The sequence below is a fragment of the Protopterus annectens genome, chromosome 1.part1 (genome assembly GCF_019279795.1).
Source record: "Protopterus annectens isolate FY-2018-M chromosome 1.part1, PAN1.0, whole genome shotgun sequence".
Lineage (NCBI taxonomy): Eukaryota > Metazoa > Chordata > Ceratodontiformes > Protopteridae > Protopterus > Protopterus annectens.
Genome location: NC_056726.1, coordinates 1,312,285,399 through 1,312,308,653, shown reverse-complemented (window position 1 = coordinate 1,312,308,653; position 23,255 = coordinate 1,312,285,399).

The following is a 23,255-nucleotide window of genomic DNA, read 5'->3' as shown; positions in this document are numbered from 1 at the left end:
ATACATGCCTTTTTGTATTCACTAGCTCGTACCAGCTGGTCAGTCTTATTGGTCATGTCATTGCCCAATGGTGTTTTGTCAATACCTACCCCTAACAGTGGTTTGTATTTCTTTCCCCATTCATTACTAACATAAAGAATAATATCCTTAATCATCTTGAGAGGATATCCCTTATCAATGAATAACTGTCCTATGTAGTCCAATTCACAAAGCATGGCGTTTTTGTCAGTCGTCATACGGGCAGCCCGGATGCACTGTCCCTTAACAATGCCCCTTTTGGTGCTGTATGTATGCGCACTATTAAAATGAAGATACCCGTTACTGAATGTATTTTTCCTATGGATACGAGATTGAAACTCATCATTTATACTATAAACATAGACATCTAGGTAATTGATACCACTGCGGTCATATTGGTGAGTGAATTTAAGATACTCTGTGGTGTTATTGATGAATTGCATGAAATCTAATAACACCTGTTCCTCACCCTCCCATAGAATAAAGATATCATCCAGGTATCTGACGTATCTCTTGATGTGAGACATCCATGCCGAGTGCAGAATATATTCGGTCTCCCAATCCAACAACACCAGATTGGCATACATAGGGGCACAAGCAGTGCCCATGGCTACCCCAGTAGTCTGCCGATAATGCTCACCCTCAAAATAGATGTAATTATAGTCCAAAACAATGGCCATGAATTCCATCAAAAGTGAAATTTCATCCTGGCCCAAACCACTTACTCTGCGGACACTGTTATTAAACCTCGAAAGCCCATCCTCTTTAGGGATACAGGAGAATAAATCCTGGACATCAATAGTGACAAAAATGATATTGGAGGACCACAATTCTTTCTTGAAGATGCCCAAAAACTCCCAAGAATCCTTAATAATGTGCTCCACAACATTATAAATGTGTTTGAGCTTGTGGTGAATAACCTGACCAAAAGGGAAGGACTTACTAGCACTTCCTGAAATAATGGGGCGAAGTGGTGGGTCCTGTATGTTTTTATGAACTTTGGGGATCCCTGTTATAGTGGCCAAGATAGGGAATTCCACCTTCAAAAATCTGTACAAGTCCTCACTAATTCTATCTTCCACTATAAATTCTTCTAAATAAGAATCAATTCGGCCGTGGGCAATGTTCACTTCATTTAAAGAAGAAGGTGTATATTGTGAAGAATTATTCAATAGATCAAAGATCTTGTTAATATATTTATCTTGATCATAAAGAACTATTCCCCCTCCCTTGTCAGCAGACATGATACGAACATTGCTATCACACAGTAACTGAATTACCTCTGAGATATCATTCCCACCATGCTTCGTAGTTCTTGCATACTTGTATTTATTGTGAAGAGAATATAACTGAGTGTTAACCACCTTCTCAAAGGAGGTTAAAGTGTTGCACATAGGTGGAGTGAATGTACTTCTTTTCCTCAATCCTTCAGGTTGTACCCCACTGGTAATATTTTTATTTCTAAAAAATATTCCTAAATTTAGTTTTCTCACAAAAAGCTTAAATTCCACAAGGGTATCAGTCACATCTAAATCAGAATCTGGTATGAATTTCATACCCTTAGAAAATATTTGAAAAAATTCAGGTAAGACTGGGTGGTCACTATAGTTGTAAATTTTGAACTCCCCACTACTGTGCACTATGTCACATTCATTGGCCAAAGCCGATTGCCCCCCATCAATATTATCCATACAAGAACCACCCTGCACAACCGGGTCCACCTGTTGAATAGCAACTATTGATGAAATCGACGGTTGTTCCATACTTTCCGCCCCTTCCCTTTGCGTTCTACTGTTTTCCATTCCCCTCTTCCATCCTCTAAAAAACATTCCTCATTATTAGTGTATTCTCCACCTGCATAGTAAGAATCAGAACGCTGTTCAAATCTTTTCTCCACAGCATAATTTCTGACATTATTCGAATTCCACCTATAGGCAATTCCTTTCTCATATTGTACTAAATCTCTCTGCAACTTTTTACATTTCCTCTCGTATGTTTTTTTATACATGTTTTCTGCATATTCATATTGTTTAAAATACAATTTGTCCCATTGGTTGAATAATACATCCTTTTGTATTAATCCATCTATTCTTTCAATCTCATTGAGCATTACACTTATTTTGGAATCATTGCATTCAATTATGAACAACATAAACTTTTTGCCAAACTCATCAAACATGTCATTGCAACGTTTAACATTATGTACATTCATTTCAACTCCCATAGGTTCTTTAAAGAACCGTAACCCCATAGGAATAACCCCGTTGTCCAAACATTTACGTAAATACAAGTTCTCCACTTGCAGGTTTTTAACCTTAGTTAACTGATTGCCAAACGAAAATATTAACTTTTTGAGTGAAGGAAAATCACCTTCCCCTCTGGCATACATATTAGCAGAAGCAGCCCTAGAAATATCTTTAAAATCCAGTGGCATAAGCATAAATTCATCCAGATTATAAGGCTGCCTCAAGATATGTTCCCCCTGAGTGGAAGAACCTGCCACAACATACTTAACAGTACCTTTGTTGGATAAGTTATTCGCCGCTCTGCCCTTCTCCTCCACAACATAAGTACGGACTGGCGGTTGGCGCTTGGGTTTGGCGCCAGAGATTAAACACACATCCTCGTTGTTACCCTCTGATGTATTTGAAAGCTTAGTTGGAACTTCTCGATGACTATTTGATTCAAAACAATCCTTCCTCGGCGTAAGCCTAGCCGACCTAGGCGAAGAAACCCTCCTCTGCCCGTTGGGTATGTCGTCGTCGCTGGCGTTGCCGATAGAGGAACGGATCGACGTGCTAACCAACAGGTTAGGTTGCACTCCTTTGCTGTTAGAAACACCGGGCGGCGTCAATAGCTCCACCAGGCGTGTAATTTCTCCTTTGAGGATACTCATTTCCGAATGAATTTTTTCAATCTCATCCCGAGATACATAGTTCGAGGTGTTCAACATCTCGGACATAGAGTCCATGATAAACAACAAATAAAAAAGGTAATCCCAGTGGTCAACAAACAGAAAAACTGGCTGGAACAGCAAAACGACACCAGGAAATCGGACTCAATGCTCGAGCAATGAAATTTATTGATACAAAAGATGGTTAAGCGCTTTCCACAGTCCACTACTGTCTTCATCAGAACAACATATAACAAAGACAAATACCTTATATACAAGCTTAAAAACCCGCCTAAATCAACAATTGATCAATTATATAATTAACATTTGCATAAAATGAAATTTTAAAGCTATACCCAACATTTCACTACATGAAATTACATCTAACGTTCCCTGAGTATCTAAAGCTAAAACAACAAACATTTCATATTCATTGCTGTATAAACTTTTCTAAAAAAATAAGACTGTGTTAAAAAATAACACCTATCTATTACTTGTGACAAATTTAAAATAATATTTTTTATACATTATGAACAGTAGTGGGGAGTTCAAAATTTATAACTATAGTGACCACCCAGTCTTACCTGAATTTTTTCAAATATTTTCTAAGGGTATGAAATTCATACCAGATTCTGATTTAGATGTGACTGATACCCTTGTGGAATTTAAGCTTTTTGTGAGAAAACTAAATTTAGGAATATTTTTTAGAAATAAAAATATTACCAGTGGGGTACAACCTGAAGGATTGAGGAAAAGAAGTACATTCACTCCACCTATGTGCAACACTTTAACCTCCTTTGAGAAGGTGGTTAACACTCAGTTATATTCTCTTCACAATAAATACAAGTATGCAAGAACTACGAAGCATGGTGGGAATGATATCTCAGAGGTAATTCAGTTACTGTGTGATAGCAATGTTCGTATCATGTCTGCTGACAAGGGAGGGGGAATAGTTCTTTATGATCAAGATAAATATATTAACAAGATCTTTGATCTATTGAATAATTCTTCACAATATACACCTTCTTCTTTAAATGAAGTGAACATTGCCCACGGCCGAATTGATTCTTATTTAGAAGAATTTATAGTGGAAGATAGAATTAGTGAGGACTTGTACAGATTTTTGAAGGTGGAATTCCCTATCTTGGCCACTATAACAGGGATCCCCAAAGTTCATAAAACATACAGGACCCACCACTTCGCCCCATTATTTCAGGAAGTGCTAGTAAGTCCTTCCCTTTTGGTCAGGTTATTCACCACAAGCTCAAACACATTTATAATGTTGTGGAGCACATTATTAAGGATTCTTGGGAGTTTTTGGGCATCTTCAAGAAAGAATTGTGGTCCTCCAATATCATTTTTGTCACTATTGATGTCCAGGATTTATTCTCCTGTATCCCTAAAGAGGATGGGCTTTCGAGGTTTAATAACAGTATCCGCAGAGTAAGTGGTTTGGGCCAGGATGAAATTTCACTTTTGATGGAATTCATGGCCATTGTTTTGGACTATAATTACATCTATTTTGAGGGTGAGCATTATCGGCAGACTACTGGGGTAGCCATGGGCACTGCTTGTGCCCCTATGTATGCCAATCTGGTGTTGTTGGATTGGGAGACCGAATATATTCTGCACTCGGCATGGATGTCTCACATCAAGAGATACGTCAGATACCTGGATGATATCTTTATTCTATGGGAGGGTGAGGAACAGGTGTTATTAGATTTCATGCAATTCATCAATAACACCACAGAGTATCTTAAATTCACTCACCAATATGACCGCAGTGGTATCAATTACCTAGATGTCTATGTTTATAGTATAAATGATGAGTTTCAATCTCGTATCCATAGGAAAAATACATTCAGTAACGGGTATCTTCATTTTAATAGTGCGCATACATACAGCACCAAAAGGGGCATTGTTAAGGGACAGTGCATCCGGGCTGCCCGTATGACGACTGACAAAAACGCCATGCTTTGTGAATTGGACTACATAGGACAGCTATTCATTGATAAGGGATATCCTCTCAAGATGATTAAGGATATTATTCTTTATGTTAGTAATGAATGGGGAAAGAAATACAAACCACTGTTAGGGGTAGGTATTGACAAAACACCATTGGGCAATGACATGACCAATAAGACTGACCAGCTGGTACGAGCTAGTGAATACAAAAAGGCATGTATTATTAAATATGGCAAACATTCTAGTGAAGTGAAGAATATAATTTCAGCAAACTGGAATATATTAACTAGTGATCAGTCTATAAAAAACAAGCTTACTGATAGACCACACTTTGTTTTTAAGGCTGGTAATAATATTAAAAGGATTATTGAAATTAAATCCAAACACCAACAAAGTGGCAAGATTCAGAGAACTAGAACTAAAAAATGTGGCCAATGTAATTTTTGTCAATATATACTGGATTCATCCAGCATTGTCCTCAAAAATTGCTTGAAAAGTAAGATTTGGTTTGCTGGTGGCAATTGCCTGACTAAGCATATAGTGTACTTAGGTGTGTGCCAAACATGCATGAGTTTCTATGTAGGGAAAACGGATCGTTGTTTAAAAAACAGAATTTATGATCACACATACTGTATAAGGAAGTGTGATGTTAACAACGCTCTGTCGAGGCATCTCATCAATAGCCCCAAATGCAAGATGTTCAAATTTGCAATATTGGATGTGGTTATCCCCAACCCACGAGGTGGTAATATCAAGGCGGTCGTGGGCGAGAGGGAGATTAGGTGGCAGATTAGGTTGGATGCAGCCACCCCCCCGGGGCTCAATGAGATGATTCCCACTAAACCCTTAGTTAAGGTGTAATTTACTGCAATTTGTAATATATACAACATCAATTCATTCACATGTTCTGATTATGTGTACTGCAGGCAGGATTTGTACATTATTTTGTCCCAGTTTTGTGAATCTTATATGTATATATATGAATTTCATTGATAATTGCCAAACACTATGTTAATGCATGAGTTTATTTTATTACATTATATTTTTTCATAATGTATAAAAAATATTATTTTAAATTTGTCACAAGTAATAGATAGGTGTTATTTTTAACACAGTCTTATTTTTTTAGAAAAGTTTATACAGCAATGAATATGAAATGTTTGTTGTTTTAGCTTTAGATACTCAGGGAACGTTAGATGTAATTTCATGTAGTGAAATGTTGGGTATAGCTTTAAAATTTCATATTATGCAAATGTTAATTATATAATTGATCAATTGTTGATTTAGGCGGGTTTTTAAGCTTGTATATAAGGTATTTGTCTTTGTTATATGTTGTTCTGATGAAGACAGTAGTGGACTGTGGAAAGCGCTTAACCATCTTTTGTATCAATAAATTTCATTGCTCGAGCATTGAGTCCGATTTCCTGGTGTCGTTTTGCTGTTCCAGCCAGTTTTTCTGTTTGTTGACCACTGGGATTACCTTTTTTATTTGTTGTTTATCATGGACTCTATGTCCGAGATGTTGAACACCTCGAACTATGTATCTCGGGATGAGATTGAAAAAATTCATTCGGAAATGAGTATCCTCAAAGGAGAAATTACACGCCTGGTGGAGCTATTGACGCCGCCCGGTGTTTCTAACAGCAAAGGAGTGCAACCTAACCTGTTGGTTAGCACGTCGATCCGTTCCTCTATCGGCAACGCCAGCGACGACGACATACCCAACGGGCAGAGGAGGGTTTCTTCGCCTAGGTCGGCTAGGCTTACGCCGAGGAAGGATTGTTTTGAATCAAATAGTCATCGAGAAGTTCCAACTAAGCTTTCAAATACATCAGAGGGTAACAACGAGGATGTGTGTTTAATCTCTGGCACCAAACCCAAGCGCCAACCGCCAGTCCGTACTTATGTTGTGGAGGAGAAGGGCAGAGCGGCGAATAACTTATCCAACAAAGGTACTGTTAAGTATGTTGTGGCAGGTTCTTCCACTCAGGGGGAACATATCTTGAGGCAGCCTTATAATCTGGATGAATTTATGCTTATGCCACTGGATTTTAAAGATATTTCTAGGGCTGCTTCTGCTAATATGTATGCCAGAGGGAAGGTGATTTTCCTTCACTCAAAAAGTTAATATTTTCGTTTGGCAATCAGTTAACTAAGGTTAAAAACCTGCAAGTGGAGAACTTGTATTTACGTAAATGTTTGGACAACGGGTTATTCCTATGGGGTTACGGTTCTTTAAAGAACCTATGGGAGTTGAAATGAATGTACATAATGTTTTACGTTGCAATGACATGTATGATGTGTTTGGCAAAAAGATTATCTTGCTCATAATTGAATGCAATGATTCCAAAATAAGTGTAATGCTCAATGAGATTGAAAGAATAGATGGATTAATACAAAAGGATGTATTATTCAACCAATGGGACAAATTGTATTTTAAACAATATGAATATGCAGAAAACATGTATAAAAAAACATACGAGAGGAAATGTAAAAAGTTGCAGAGAGATTTAGTACAATATGAGAAAGGAATTGCCTATAGGTGGAATTCGAATAATGTCAGAAATTATGCTGTGGAGAAAAGATTTGAACAGCGTTCTGATTCTTACTATGCAGGTGGAGAATACACTAATAATGAGGAATGTTTTTTAGAGGATGGAAGAGGGGAATGGAAAACAGTAGAACGCAAGGGGAAGGGGCGGAAAGTATGGAACAACCGTCGATTTCATCAATAGTTGATATTCAACAGGTGGACCCGGTTGTGCAGGGTGGTTCTTGTATGGATAATATTGATGGGGGGCAATCGGCTTTGGCCAATGAATGTGACATAGTGCACAGTAGTGGGGAGTTCAAAATTTATAACTATAGTGACCACCCAGTCTTACCTGAATTTTTTCAAATATTTTCTAAGGGTATGAAATTCATACCAGATTCTGATTTAGATGTGACTGATACCCTTGTGGAATTTAAGCTTTTTGTGAGAAAACTAAATTTAGGAATATTTTTTAGAAATAAAAATATTACCAGTGGGGTACAACCTGAAGGATTGAGGAAAAGAAGTACATTCACTCCACCTATGTGCAACACTTTAACCTCCTTTGAGAAGGTGGTTAACACTCAGTTATATTCTCTTCACAATAAATACAAGTATGCAAGAACTACGAAGCATGGTGGGAATGATATCTCAGAGGTAATTCAGTTACTGTGTGATAGCAATGTTCGTATCATGTCTGCTGACAAGGGAGGGGGAATAGTTCTTTATGATCAAGATAAATATATTAACAAGATCTTTGATCTATTGAATAATTCTTCACAATATACACCTTCTTCTTTAAATGAAGTGAACATTGCCCACGGCCGAATTGATTCTTATTTAGAAGAATTTATAGTGGAAGATAGAATTAGTGAGGACTTGTACAGATTTTTGAAGGTGGAATTCCCTATCTTGGCCACTATAACAGGGATCCCCAAAGTTCATAAAAACATACAGGACCCACCACTTCGCCCCATTATTTCAGGAAGTGCTAGTAAGTCCTTCCCTTTTGGTCAGGTTATTCACCACAAGCTCAAACACATTTATAATGTTGTGGAGCACATTATTAAGGATTCTTGGGAGTTTTTGGGCATCTTCAAGAAAGAATTGTGGTCCTCCAATATCATTTTTGTCACTATTGATGTCCAGGATTTATTCTCCTGTATCCCTAAAGAGGATGGGCTTTCGAGGTTTAATAACAGTGTCCGCAGAGTAAGTGGTTTGGGCCAGGATGAAATTTCACTTTTGATGGAATTCATGGCCATTGTTTTGGACTATAATTACATCTATTTTGAGGGTGAGCATTATCGGCAGACTACTGGGGTAGCCATGGGCACTGCTTGTGCCCCTATGTATGCCAATCTGGTGTTGTTGGATTGGGAGACCGAATATATTCTGCACTCGGCATGGATGTCTCACATCAAGAGATACGTCAGATACCTGGATGATATCTTTATTCTATGGGAGGGTGAGGAACAGGTGTTATTAGATTTCATGCAATTCATCAATAACACCACAGAGTATCTTAAATTCACTCACCAATATGACCGCAGTGGTATCAATTACCTAGATGTCTATGTTTATAGTATAAATGATGAGTTTCAATCCCGTATCCATAGGAAAAATACATTCAGTAACGGGTATCTTCATTTTAATAGTGCGCATACATACAGCACCAAAAGGGGCATTGTTAAGGGACAGTGCATCCGGGCTGCCCGTATGACGACTGACAAAAACGCCATGCTTTGTGAATTGGACTACATAGGACAGCTATTCATTGATAAGGGATATCCTCTCAAGATGATTAAGGATATTATTCTTTATGTTAGTAATGAATGGGGAAAGAAATACAAACCACTGTTAGGGGTAGGTATTGACAAAACACCATTGGGCAATGACATGACCAATAAGACTGACCAGCTGGTACGAGCTAGTGAATACAAAAGGCATGTATTATTAAATATGGCAAACATTCTAGTGAAGTGAAGAATATAATTTCAGCAAACTGGAATATATTAACTAGTGATCAGTCTATAAAAACAAGCTTACTGATAGACCACACTTTGTTTTTAAGGCTGGTAATAATATTAAAAGGATTATTGAAATTAAATCCAAACACCAACAAAGTGGCAAGATTCAGAGAACTAGAACTAAAAATGTGGCCAATGTAATTTTTGTCAATATATACTGGATTCATCCAGCATTGTCCTCAAAAATTGCTTGAAAAGTAAGATTTGGTTTGCTGGTGGCAATTGCCTGACTAAGCATATAGTGTACTTAGGTGTGTGCCAAACATGCATGAGTTTCTATGTAGGGAAAATGGATCGTTGTTTAAAAAACAGAATTTATGATCACACATACTGTATAAGGAAGTGTGATGTTAACAACGCTCTGTCGAGGCATCTCATCAATAGCCCCAAATGCAAGATGTTCAAATTTGCAATATTGGATGTGGTTATCCCCAACCCACGAGGTGGTAATATCAAGGCGGTCGTGGGCGAGAGGGAGATTAGGTGGCAGATTAGGTTGGATGCAGCCACCCCCCCGGGGCTCAATGAGATGATTCCCACTAAACCCTTAGTTAAGGTGTAATTTACTGCAATTTGTAATATATACAACATCAATTCATTCACATGTTCTGATTATGTGTACTGCAGGCAGGATTTGTACATTATTTTGTCCCAGTTTTGTGAATCTTATATGTATATATATGAATTTCATTGATAATTGCCAAACACTATGTTAATGCATGAGTTTATTTTATTACATTATATTCATAATGTATAAAAAATATTATTTTAAATTTGTCACAAGTAATAGATAGGTGTTATTTTTTAACACAGTCTTATTTTTTTAGAAAAGTTTATACAGCAATGAATATGAAATGTTTGTTGTTTTAGCTTTAGATACTCAGGGAACGTTAGATGTAATTTCATGTAGTGAAATGTTGGGTATAGCTTTAAAATTTCATATTATGCAAATGTTAATTATATAATTGATCAATTGTTGATTTAGGCGGGTTTTTAAGCTTGTATATAAGGTATTTGTCTTTGTTATATGTTGTTCTGATGAAGACAGTAGTGGACTGTGGAAAGCGCTTAACCATCTTTTGTATCAATAAATTTCATTGCTCGAGCATTGAGTCCGATTTCCTGGTGTCGTTTTGCTGTTCCAGCCAGTTTTTCTGTTTGTTGACCACTGGGATTACCTTTTTTATTTAGTGAATATTTCTGAACTCTCCACTTCATGTTGCTCTCTCTCCATAATAGTGTGTGTGACGCCCCACCACCTCTGGGCCATTAATCAAGGAGCCTCGATCCTCAACACTGGCAGCAATAGGGGATATTCACTAGGAAGATAACAGGTACAAACATAGTATCTCCAGATGCAGCTGTCTGCATCAAGTGCAATCAGGCACAATTTTCCTTAAGAGCAAATGGAGAACACAGTCAGTCAGGGGCTTGTTCCTACCTCTTTCTCCAGATCCCCAATAAGACTCCCTACTGGCACAGCTACAGAGTTGAGAAATCAGCTGAGTGTTCAAGCCAAGACCTCCAGCACCCTCTCTGTCCAGCCAGTGCTTCGTGTCCCTGCCCAAGTGGCCCACACACACACACTCTTGGAGGTTTGATTTACATACACACACACACACACACACACACACACACACACACACACACACACACCTGGGAAAGGCTGGCACAGGTTTACTAGCCATGCTCCCTTCTGCCCAGATTGTGAGGTAGTTATGACTGCCACCAGACACTCCTGCCAGCTACCTTAACACTCTTCCAAGAATGCCAATATACTGAGTAAAATTAATATTAAAACAAATGGTAGTTTGACCAAGAGCAAGGCTATAAGGAGTGGTTACACAGCATCCCCAAATAAATATGCAAGTACTCTTAAAACTTAAATATCTCTACAAAGATCAGCTACAACAAAAGGTTTAAATATATTTAACAATAAATAATAAAGAACAAGAAAATACTAAATATATAATCACAGTGACATCAGAGTTCAAAATCACAGGAAATACTTAAAACAACATGGAAGGACAGGCTCAGACAAATAAAGAAACACAATATCTAAACTAAGCTTCACTATATTCCTGACAGAAACTAAGAGAATCACTATTCCCTACCAACTTACTTAATAGAGCACGGCAGATGATGTGGTGAATGGTCCTTCTTGTTGTCAGGCCCAGGACAGAATACAAAATGCTCTGTCTCACTAAGAGACTTCTCAAAATAATATCTAAAATATTAATTTTGCAAAATGACATCACTTCTGGTCATCTGACTTTTAGTTCCCATGCAACCCCCCATTGCTTGAAGCTGACAGGATTTAGCACCTACCTATAAAAATACACACAAAAGAACTCTTGCTCAGATCTGTGGCATGTGCTGGAAGTCATAAAACAATTTCATACCTTCATGCTTCCAAATTAGTAATTAGTTCTCCCCAAAGACAATGCAGAAAGCTTCCTAGTACAGACTTTGTGTCTCTGGCTGCATTGAAACTTGTGAGATAGCATCTCAATGGCCTAGCCCATAAAGTGATTTAATTTTAGATATATTTTAAACTTTGCTGGACTGAGCCTAACCTCCTGTCTCCCAGTTTCCTCCATTAAAACATATACATTTAAACAGTTGCAATAATGCATATACATTTCTGTTCTCTCCAGTAGGGCACACTGTGGATAAATATCAAAGACAAGCACTTTTCAAATACCTTTTCAAACACACATCTGTACAAATCAGTTTGATATCCACATGAAATCTGGTTCTAATACATTTGTAACACAAGCATCCTGTATAAATCAGTTTGATATCCACAGTCTGTATGGCAAGTGGCGGCTGTCCATCCTGCACATGTGTCCAAACCAGTGCAGCCATCATGTTCTGGATCTGTTCACTGATCATTGGCTGCTGATCATATCTGGGCTGGATGTTCTCATTTCTAATGTGGTCAAAAAGTGAGATTCCCAAGATTAGGTGCAGGCATCACATTTGGAAAACCTCAAGGTTGTTCAGGTCTGGCTTGAAGGAGATCCATGTTTCCAATCCATAAAGGAGAATGGCCAAGGTCAGTACCCAGAAAAAGCAAGTTTTGGTGGAGATAGAGATGTTTCCCTCCTGCATAGACACCACTTGAGAGAGGCAAATGCTATGGTAGCTTGTCCAGTCCTCCTATGGACGTCAGCTCTTGATGCCACCTTCTTCTCCTGAGACAGTGAAGCCAGATACTTGAATTCTTCCTTTTGTTTGATCTGAACTCCCCCAAGATGGACGGTGGCTTGTGACCCATCAGTTGCCATCACTTTGGTCTTGTCCGCATTTATCCTTAGGCCATATGATTTGGTGATGCGGGCGATGTAATAGAGAATATCTGTGGCCTCGGCATCACTGTATGTGAAAATGGCTCTGTCATCTTCAAAACATCAGGTCAGTCACAAAATGGACTTCATCATACTGGACTCTGCTTCTGCCCTCAAGTACTCTCCTCATGATGGCATCTACCACTATGTTGAACAGCAGTGGAGAGACCCCATCCCCTTGATGGACTATAGTCTAGATGGTAAGTTCTTCAGATAGTTCATTCCAAATGCACAGCTGGCTGGATGAACCATTGTACAATGTTTGAAAGAGTCTGATGATTTTCTTCAACATGTGCTCAGACTCCAATGTCTTCCATAGGGCAGGCCAGTGGATATAGTCAAATGCGGACTTGAAACTGATAAAAACAATAACTATACATTGTTCACACCAGATTCTTTCCTCTATTACCTGATGGATGGTAAAGATTTGATCTCAGCATCCTCTGTTTGGTCTGAATCTGGCTGTTCCTCCTCGCTGGTTTGCTCACGGTATTTCTGCCACCTGGATTTTATGATCTTCATAAAGACTTTGCCAATGATGGAGAGCAGGCTGATGCCATGGTAGTTCTTGCATTCCCTATTGTCCCCCTTCTTGTGGGTGGGTACCATGATGGCCTTTTTCCATATGGATGGTATCTGTCCATAACCCATAGCAGCTCATTGAGTGTGTGGAGTTGGTGAAACAGGATATCGCCTCCAGCCTTGATTGCTTCTACAGTGACCTGATCTACTCCTGGTGGCTTGTTGTTTCTCAGTGTTCTGATAGCGGATTTCACCTCTTTGACTGCCGGCATTGCATCAGTCATTGGGGCCTCAGGGAGATCGATGGATGGCAGATTGACCACTGGTCCTTGAGGTGGATCATGGTGTGAAGTTCTTAAAATAATTCCCTCCAATGTTTCAGGCATTTACAAGGTGAGTGCACAAATGTCCTGGCCTCTTTTTTATGCCGTTGCTGGTGAGTCTGGACATCCCACTCAATCATTTGAGGGTGCTTTTCAGGTGCTGTAATCATGACTGGATGCCACTTCCTCAAGGTCAGCTGCCACCTGGCTCCAGTATGCTTCCCCTTCTGCTTTCAGCCTCTAATGAGCTTCTTGATTGAGCTGCCAGTATAGTTCATAGTTGACCACCTTCATCTGCTTCGGTTGGGCTATGAGACCCAGGCACTCATCAGACATCCATGGCTGCACTGGCGAATGAGTGGGCATAGTGATTTGGTGCATTCCATGATGGAGTTTGATACCTGCTTTTCTGCCTCATCTACATATTCCATTTGGGCTAATGCTCCAAAGTGGTTTCACAATCTGATCTGTTTGCGGGCAGGAGCCATCAGTTGCTTCCAGTCCAGCCTGGTTGGTGGAGCTGACTTGCACTTTGCACACTGTAAGTGAAGCTGCACCATGGCATGGACAAGGTAATGACCAGAGCCATAGTCAGGTCCTCACATAGCATAGATATCCTTGTGAGATAATCAGAAGTGTGAGTTGACCAGGATGTAGTCTAATATGGCCAAGTCCTTGCCAGATGGGTTTTGCCATGTGAGCTGGTGTTTGCAGGGATGCTGGAAATGACTATTTCCCACAATGAAATTGTTTGATGCAGTAAAGGACAGAAGGCACAGGCCATTATCATTCATGTTACCATGGCCAAATCTACCCACTGTTCTTTCTCAACTGGACCTGTCCTTGACAATGCGGGCATTGAAGTCTTCCACCAAGATGATCATCTCAGTCTGTGGAATCGAATCCAGCATGTATTGGAGCTGATTGTAGAAGTTATCCTTGGCTGGGTCTGGATTCATCTTGGTTGGTGGGTAGATGGACAGAATGTGGGTCTTGATGGTACCTTCGACAGTGAGCACTGCCAGGTGGTCCAGTATTGGTTGGAAAGCAATCATGCTTTATATTTAGCCATGCAGACTGCTCAGAGTTGACCTGTGCCTGGCATACAAGGCCATCCTAGACCCAGCCTTGATAGAGTTGTTGCATATCCATAAGTCAAAATCCACTCGGGCAACCCACATGCAAGGCCTAAACCTGGTCTGTAACATTAATAGAACTTGGTGGTGGGATACATTTCTGTCCCAGAGACTCCTGTCTGTGGAATAGACTACATCACCATGTTAAACAGAGTACCTCTCTAGCTCTCTTTAAGAGGAAGCTGGATGGGAAACAGAAAATACACCCCTGGGTTCCCACCTGTGTACCTACTTGACAGGAAAAACAATTGCTGACATTGTGGGAACATGTGCAAAATTCTTGGCTAGGCTTCTAAGGACCTCCAGATCAATAGCCTAGTATCATCCTATGAACCTATGCTTTTTGCTGCTGAGCTATCTACCATAAACCTGATGCCAGCCTCTCACTTCTTGCTGCCAGAGTAGTACAGCATCATCATTTCATTGGCCGTAGGTGATTGGATGGTCAATGTTCCAGATCCAGTGAGTCATAACTCCAACACTGCAGTGATCAAGATTTTGCATTTCATGAGTTCCTTTGCATAGATTTCCTTTTGGCCTACATGGTGGCTGGTTTGAATGTTCCATATTGTGATATGGGTTTCCAAGTTTGGTGTGATGAATTTCCTTCTGTCAGTAGACAACTTCTCACCTGCACTCTGGGTCCCCACTGTTGGTGAATCAGATGCCCCAGATGCAGCAGCATAAGCGAATGAGTTTGCTTGAATTTCCATGCAGTTTCTTGCCTGGTTTCCCCTGGTTTCCCAGTTCTGGTCACTGCAGCGAGGCAACTACCCTCCTTCTTTTGCAGCTTTTGGGCTTGAGACCATCCTTGGCAGAGTTAATGATTTACAGTTGAGTTTCCGACTTCATATCCTTTGGACAATACATGATAATGCAAACTTTGTTATTCTAGCAACTTTCTAAGTTTATAACAGCAGTATTTAAAATCTGTCCCTGATTTTCGGCCTTTGTCCCTCCATTATTTTAGCTTTGTCCAGATTTCTTGTGCTTAGTTCTTGATAGGTATGGCAGCATGTATGAAAGTTTGTTTAATAGTACTGTTAGGTAAAGGGTTTTCAAAAGGTAATGTGCAAGGCTGAAGTTAGGGGTAGGGGAAAGGTTCACAGCTTCATAGGTGCACACTAGGCTAACAACTACTAGGGCCCTTAAAAGCCTAGCCATTCAACCCAAATGTGACCCAAAATATTGATATATATAGTGGTGATTTACTGACTGCCTCTATCCATCAGTGACATAGGAGGCAGACCAGAGGTGAATTTTTGATTTTCACACCCACTGGTCCACGTTGCACTTAAATAGGGATAGGGACGGGGAGAAACTCTGCTTCAAATGGATGGGGAGCCTTTTCCAGAGAAATGGAATTCTCTGAGAAATATATCTATTTCTCCAGCATGTCCTACTTATGCTGCAAGCAACATTTAGGTCTTTTAATCTAGGAGTTCTGATGCTGTTTGTGTTGCACATGTGAAAAAGGTTCATCAAAATGGGGTCCAGAGATAGCCTGTATGCCAGGGAAAGATCACCTCTCAGAAGTCTGTACTATATCAAATAAAAAGACAGGGTTTTGAGGCAATCACTGAAGGACATTGTGTTTAATCCCCATATTATTTTTGTAAGGAACATTCCAGTTGCTACATACATCTGGTTAGGCACATACCGAAAGGAGCATCATTCTTTATGATGGACCTGATGAGGGCCAAGTACAGTGGTATGATGATCTCTCTGGACCTAGATGCCATGCCCTTGCTTATAAGTTGAGTAAAACAGAATGATTTTCTTACTATCTTGAACACATGTTGATCAATGTTTAGGTTACTATCTATGTGAGTTCCCAGATCACTGACTAATGAATCCTATTTTAGGGGTGTTTTATTGATGATGCAATTATCCAGGGTTGCCGACTTCCCAAAGGTATGATAATGCATTTCTTGGTATTCAAGCCATGTTTTGAAACCAAGTGTTTGTTTGTGTTAGACCTTCCTGATGGGTATTCTCTTCTTGGGGAGATTCAGTGACTGCTTCCAATTTGTAGTCATCTGCAAATTTGGTTAGCCAGAGGCTAAGATGAGCACACATAAATAAAATGCTGCAGGGGATGTTTACATAGGTATCAGCATTGTGATATTCAGGGAGTCTGTTATTGGGAAAAGGGTGCGTTGTTGTTTTTTTGTTGACTTTGTGTTTGAGAAGTTGTGAACTGGAGATTAGTGAGTATAATCACACATGCACACACACACACACACACACACACACACACGTGTGTATGTGTGTGTGTGTGTGTGTGTGTGTGTGTGTGTATGTGTGTGTGTGTGCGTGTGTGTGTGCCTATGCATGCACATGCATGTAGTGTGTGTATGTGCATTATGTGGTAGTGTGTTAGCTATGCTTACTATCATGTCCTGTAGGGAGTTTGTTATTGAGGAAAGGGTGTGTTGTTGGTTTTTTGTTGACTTTGTATTTGGGAAGTCGTGAGTTGGAGATTAGTGAGTACAATCACACACACACACACACACACACACACACACACACACACACACACACATCTCTCTCTCTCTCTCTCTCTCTCTATATATATATATATATATATATATATATATATATATATATATGTGTGTGTGTGTGTGTGTGTGTGTGTGTGTGTGTGTGTGTGTGTATATGTGTGCGTCCATGTGCACATGCATGTAGTGTGTGTGTGTGTGTGTGTGTGTGTGTGTGTGTGTGTGATAGCATGTTAGATATGCTTACTATCATGTCCTGTAGGAGTAGGAAACAAGACATATTTAAAAACAAACAAACAAATGATCAAATAAATAATTATATAATGTCAGTGTAGTGTAGTTTTTTAGCTATGTTGCCTATGGCTTATTAATGGCTGTGAAGTTTCATTTTACCTAATTAATTAAGTGAGAAACTAACCAGCCACCAAAAACTAAACACACACTCTAAATAACCTGGGAACATACCTCTCAACTGTACAGATTTTCACAGAATGTCCAGATTTTTGCCTCATATTTTTGGTCTGTTTCCTCATAAAATTGTGATTTTTTTGGCAAATTGTTGGTAACTCATTGAGGGTTGAAGTCAGAAATAATGACAGACATTTGAGTTTCAGACTTCATTCCCTTCAGAAAATTCATGCAAATGCAAAACCTGTTATTCTATCAATTTTCTAAGTTTGTAAAAGCAATATTTAAAAAGTGCCCCTATTTTTGGGCTCTTGTTCCCCCATTATTTATGGCTTTGCCCAGATTTTTTGTTCTAGGAGGTTTAGAGGTATGCCTAGGATTGTAATTTCACGCATCTCAGTACATTTATTCACTTGCATTACTCCTGAGATGAGACTACTCAGTTGCCAGTTTTCATGAAGTCTACATAGCAACTTCCTGTCCCTATAAAGCCACTTCCTTTTGGTTGTAGACTTACATAATTACAGGAACTCAAACGGAGTAAAGGAACAGTCTTCTCCATGGCATGCTGTAGCATGTGAATAAAGAGATTGAAGAGGATGGCGTTTTGTTATATCCAACTGAGAGCGCTATAAATTCTCTCATAAGAGAAGAAGAAATATTTGGTTGGTTTACAAGAATTTCAGTGGAACTGGGTGAAGCTGTATTTGACTAGTTAGAATATTTGAAAACATTTACAAACAGGCAAAGATATAAGAATCAAGCATGATCTGCTAAAATCTAGGCCACATTAGTTTCAGAACAATAGGTTTCATATGAATTTGACCCAGTTTTGTTACTATAACTTTTCCATATAACATGATGGAAGCCTTTAGAGATAATTTCTCTGACATACACACTGAATTGAGCATTTGTATAGAGTTCCAAGCTGCAGTATATGTCTGCCATCTAGTATTATTAAAAGTGTATCCATCATGTAATTAATTAATTTGACTATGCAGATTTTACTGAGTCACTAGATTTTCTGCAGGAAAGAAGTGGATAATATTTCTGTACTAGAGTAAGTGACCCTAATTGCCTTTATCTCCTAATACCAAATATAGCCTGTTATCAGTGCCTTCATTACAACAGAAAACTATTGTACTTGACAGATTTATCCCGAGTTATAAAAAAAAAATAATTATGAAAAAGGTTATCTCCATTTTATTTAGAGTTCATCCATCCTTCCATCCATCCGTCCACAGCCCCTTTTTCTCATTTTTGCACATGGGGAAGGGTGCCACCTGAACATTGACAATCCTCTAGCGACAATGTTCGCATCACTGGGTGGCTATCCCTGTCCATTTTATTTAGAATGTTGGGATAAGTAAAGAATGGACTGAAAGTGTTGCATATAAGGTTTCAGCCAGTTATGTGTTCCAAAACTAAAAGATATTTGTCTTCTCTAAACACAACTTCCAGTGCTAATTATCAACTGTGTGATAAACGCATTTGTAATAATAAACAGGTTAAGAGAGTTAGTAGCAAACATCATTAACACCTGACAGTTGCTGATGAGGATTAAGACTATTAATTTTTAACAACCAACTTTCTGTGGTATAGGGTTTGATTCCCTCAGCCTTCATTTGACGACTGTGCAACCTTGAGAAAATCACTTAATCAGATGGTGCTTTGGAGCAATTGGAAATTTGGGCTAGGTTTATTAATGGTTTCCCAAAATGCATGCCTAGTAACTACCTATGAAAATTAATGGTACTCATTCTGTTCCAGGTAGGTAAGCAATATAAAATTAGTTTGATTAAAAAGTAATCCAACAACAGGAAAACTCAGTGATAAACTGCACAGTCACAAAATACCCAACAGAGTAAAAAACAAAAGACTGTACAGAAACACGGAAAGCAATAGGATAAAACTGTAAAGAACAAAAAACTTTAATGTGAATGCTTTCACACACTAAGGTGCTTCATTTAGACTACATTCTTTCAGAACTGATTTCAACAGTACCATTCCATTCAAGCTTGGAGGGTAATCTGCCCTTAGGTCTATTATCCATTTGAGTTCTTCTACCTCCATTCTATTCTGCAAGTCACCTCCTCTCGATGTTTCTTTTACAATAGAGATGACCATAAACGTGAACGAGTGGGTGTTATTAAGCATCACATGTAAATAGAGAGGATTTGTTTCTAACTTATTCCTTATATCAGATAAATGCCGTATGATATGCTCTTTTAGCATTCGGTTTGTTTTTCCTATATAATAGGCTGAACAAAGAGAGCATGTAGTGATATAAATCACAATTGTGGTGGTACAAGTAGTCCAACTTTGTAAACTATAGCATTTTCCTGTTTTTGGATGTTTGAAAACGTCACTTGTATTAATCAAATGACAAGCCTTACAGCAGCCACATTTCCAAGTGCCTCTACGTGTATATGCAATTTTATGTGCTTCTTTATTAAAGCCATCATTGTAGCCTAACGGCCTGTTCAAGTTTTTCTTATTTCTGAAAGCAAAGCTGGGGTTATCACCAATGATTTCTTTTATTTTGGCATCAAACGTCAATACTGGCCAATACGTTTTAATAACATCATATATCATCTTGTTGTTAGTACTATAAGTTAGAGTGCATCTTCCTTTATTTTAGTGGGTACTGTTGAACTTGTTTGCTCATAATTTTGATGCTTGGAAGAGTAGGGTCTCCTTTTAGTAGATCTCAACTCACTTGTTTTCATAGCATTCGTCCTAGTGGCTTTTTCAGTATAAACTCTCCTTGTAGTTTTTTAATAGTTCCTTATGTTCCTTCAGGAAGGTTTTCTCTCTGGTACATAACTTCGAGATGCGTATCATTTGATTATTGCTTGATGTTTCCACTCTCTCATTGCCAAATATATGTTTTAAAGTAACATTCCTTGCAAAGCATTTGAGATCTATTACAAGTTCATTCAAACGAGACCTGATGGTATGAAATTCAAACCTTTCTTAAGAATACTCATTTGGTTCTTCGTTAGTTGACTGTCAGAGATATTTATTACTACAGAACTGGCATTCTCATTCAAAACACTTTCTTTTTTTTCTTTTCCCTGCCTCTTCTCACAGATCTGGTAGCTCGGGGACTGTTCACTTGAATTAAAAAAGGAAGCTGTTGGAAGATGGGTAAATGAGTGGCTCCCTTCTTAGGTATAGTTCCTACTAGAGTCACTGGATCAGCTGTTATTTCTGGTTTATCATTTGCTACTTCTGACAATTTAGCTTTGCCTCTCACGATTTCCTCCTCCTGTTGTCACACACTGTAATTTAAAACTCCTTGACTTGGGTTAGAAATTTATTTAGAATGTATCTCTGCTTGTACTACAAGCTGATGTTGATTACTATCCCATTTTCTTATACGATGTGTATGTTTGCTTCTCTCCTGTAGCACTCATATGGGGTCGCATCTTATTATTGCCATTATTGTTGTTACTAATACCACTATTAGTAAGCTGTTCCTTAGGCCATTCAAAAACATGGCCATTTTTGAAACATTTATAGTCTCTGGATAATTTGTGGCTTTTTATACTTTTTAATTTGGCATCATAGATGTCCAATTTATTTTGTAAACTCTCCAGCTTCATTAGATTTGATTCCGACAAATCCATGCTTTCAAATTCCTTTTGTTTATTCTCTATTAGCTTAGAAACTTCCTCTTCCTGTGGCTTGAAAAATTCAATAAGTAACTTCATATACTGGAAGCTTGTATCTAGGTTAATTTTTTGCCATTGCACCAATAGGTCTGGATATATGTTGCCATAGCTAGGCATACATTTTACTCATAAACCCCTCGGTATTATCTAATAGTGCAGGTAGGCTTGTAAAAATAAGTTGTGACATCAGTAAAGAATATAAAATGGTTACATGCGAGGCCTCTAAGTATTGTAAATACATTCACAAAGGAGCACACATAAGAGTTAACAGTCATGACAGAACCCTATGATCCCCATGTCCTTGCTCTCTTAAAGGTACAGGGTGGTATATTTAGCCAGCTGCCTATCCTGTAACACATGTTATATAAGCAAAAATTAGATAGTAATGTGGCAGAGAAATTGTCAACATACTTATGATATTAAAAACAACAATAATAAAAATGCCCTTTACAAGCATTCCATCCAGTGTGTTAATTTAAAAAAAAATCTATTTTTTGTCATCTACAAATGTAGAAAATCTCTTGGAGGGGGTAAGTAAGAGGAAATCTAACATACAAATAACTGCATTGGCAAATGTTCTTAAATCCAGCTAATCCACTGGGGTTAAAATCTGGATTTTTATTTTGAATTTTAACTATATGATTATTTCCTGCATCATTAGAATTGCTTTACTGGCATTGATGCTTAGTTTTTGGTTTACTTGTTTATCACCAATGTGGGTGACGTATGATAGTTCAGCATTTAATAGTTGAGAGATTATTATAACAGTATCAGTCTTATGTTGGGAGTATTAACAAAACATTGGCTAAGCCTCTAATGGTAAAGACAATCAGCCATTAGTTCACACAACAACACACCCGTCTTTACTCTCCCCCATGTAGCCTATTGCTAAAGCTGCTGCCTGTGCCTTTGACTTCTACTAACACTTCCACACTTGCATTAAAACAGTCCCTAGCCACACCAAACAGAATAAGAAATTTAAAAACAAATCCTGTGGTGAAATACCAGTATAAATAAATTATATAACAAGAACAAAAATACCTAATGTTCATAAGATATCTCATTCTACCTGACAAATAATATTGAGCTTAATGGAGCCATTACGATGCTGAAAGCACAGTATGAACTTAAATAGCAATAAAACCAAACATAGCTACAAATCCTTCTTTCACTCATCATCATCATCTTCTTTTGGCTGTTCCCATTAGGGGTCACCACAGCAGATCAGCTCTTTCCATTTCTTCCTGTCCTCTGCATCTTGCTCTATCACACCAACCACCTGCATGTCCTTTCTCATCACATCCATAAACCTTATCTTAGGCCTTCCTCTTTTCCTGTTAACTGGTAGCTTCATCCTTAGCATCTGTTTCCCAATATACTCAACATCCCTCCTCAGCACATGTCCAAACCAACGTAATCGTGCCTCTCTGGCTTTGTCTCCAAACCTTCCAACCTGGGCTGACCCTCTAATATACTTATTCCTAATCCTGTCCACCCTCATCACACTCAGTGCAAATCTTAACATCTTTAATTCTGCCACATCCAGCTCAAACTCCTGCCTTTTTGTCAATGCCACTGTCTCCAACCCATATAACATAGCCGGTCTCACTACCCTCTTGTAGACCTTCCCTTTCACTCTTACAGGTACTCGTCTGTCACAAATCTCTTCTGACACTCTTCTCCACCCACTCCATCCTGCCTGTACTCTCTTCTTCACCTCTCTTCCACACTCACCATTACTCTGAACTATTGACCCCAAGTATTTAACCTCATCCACCTTCGCCACCTCTACTCTTTGCATCCTCACCATTCCTCTATCCTCCCTCTCATTCACACACATATATCCTTCTTTCACTATGCAACAAAATGAAGAACTAACATCTAACAATGTGCAGAACT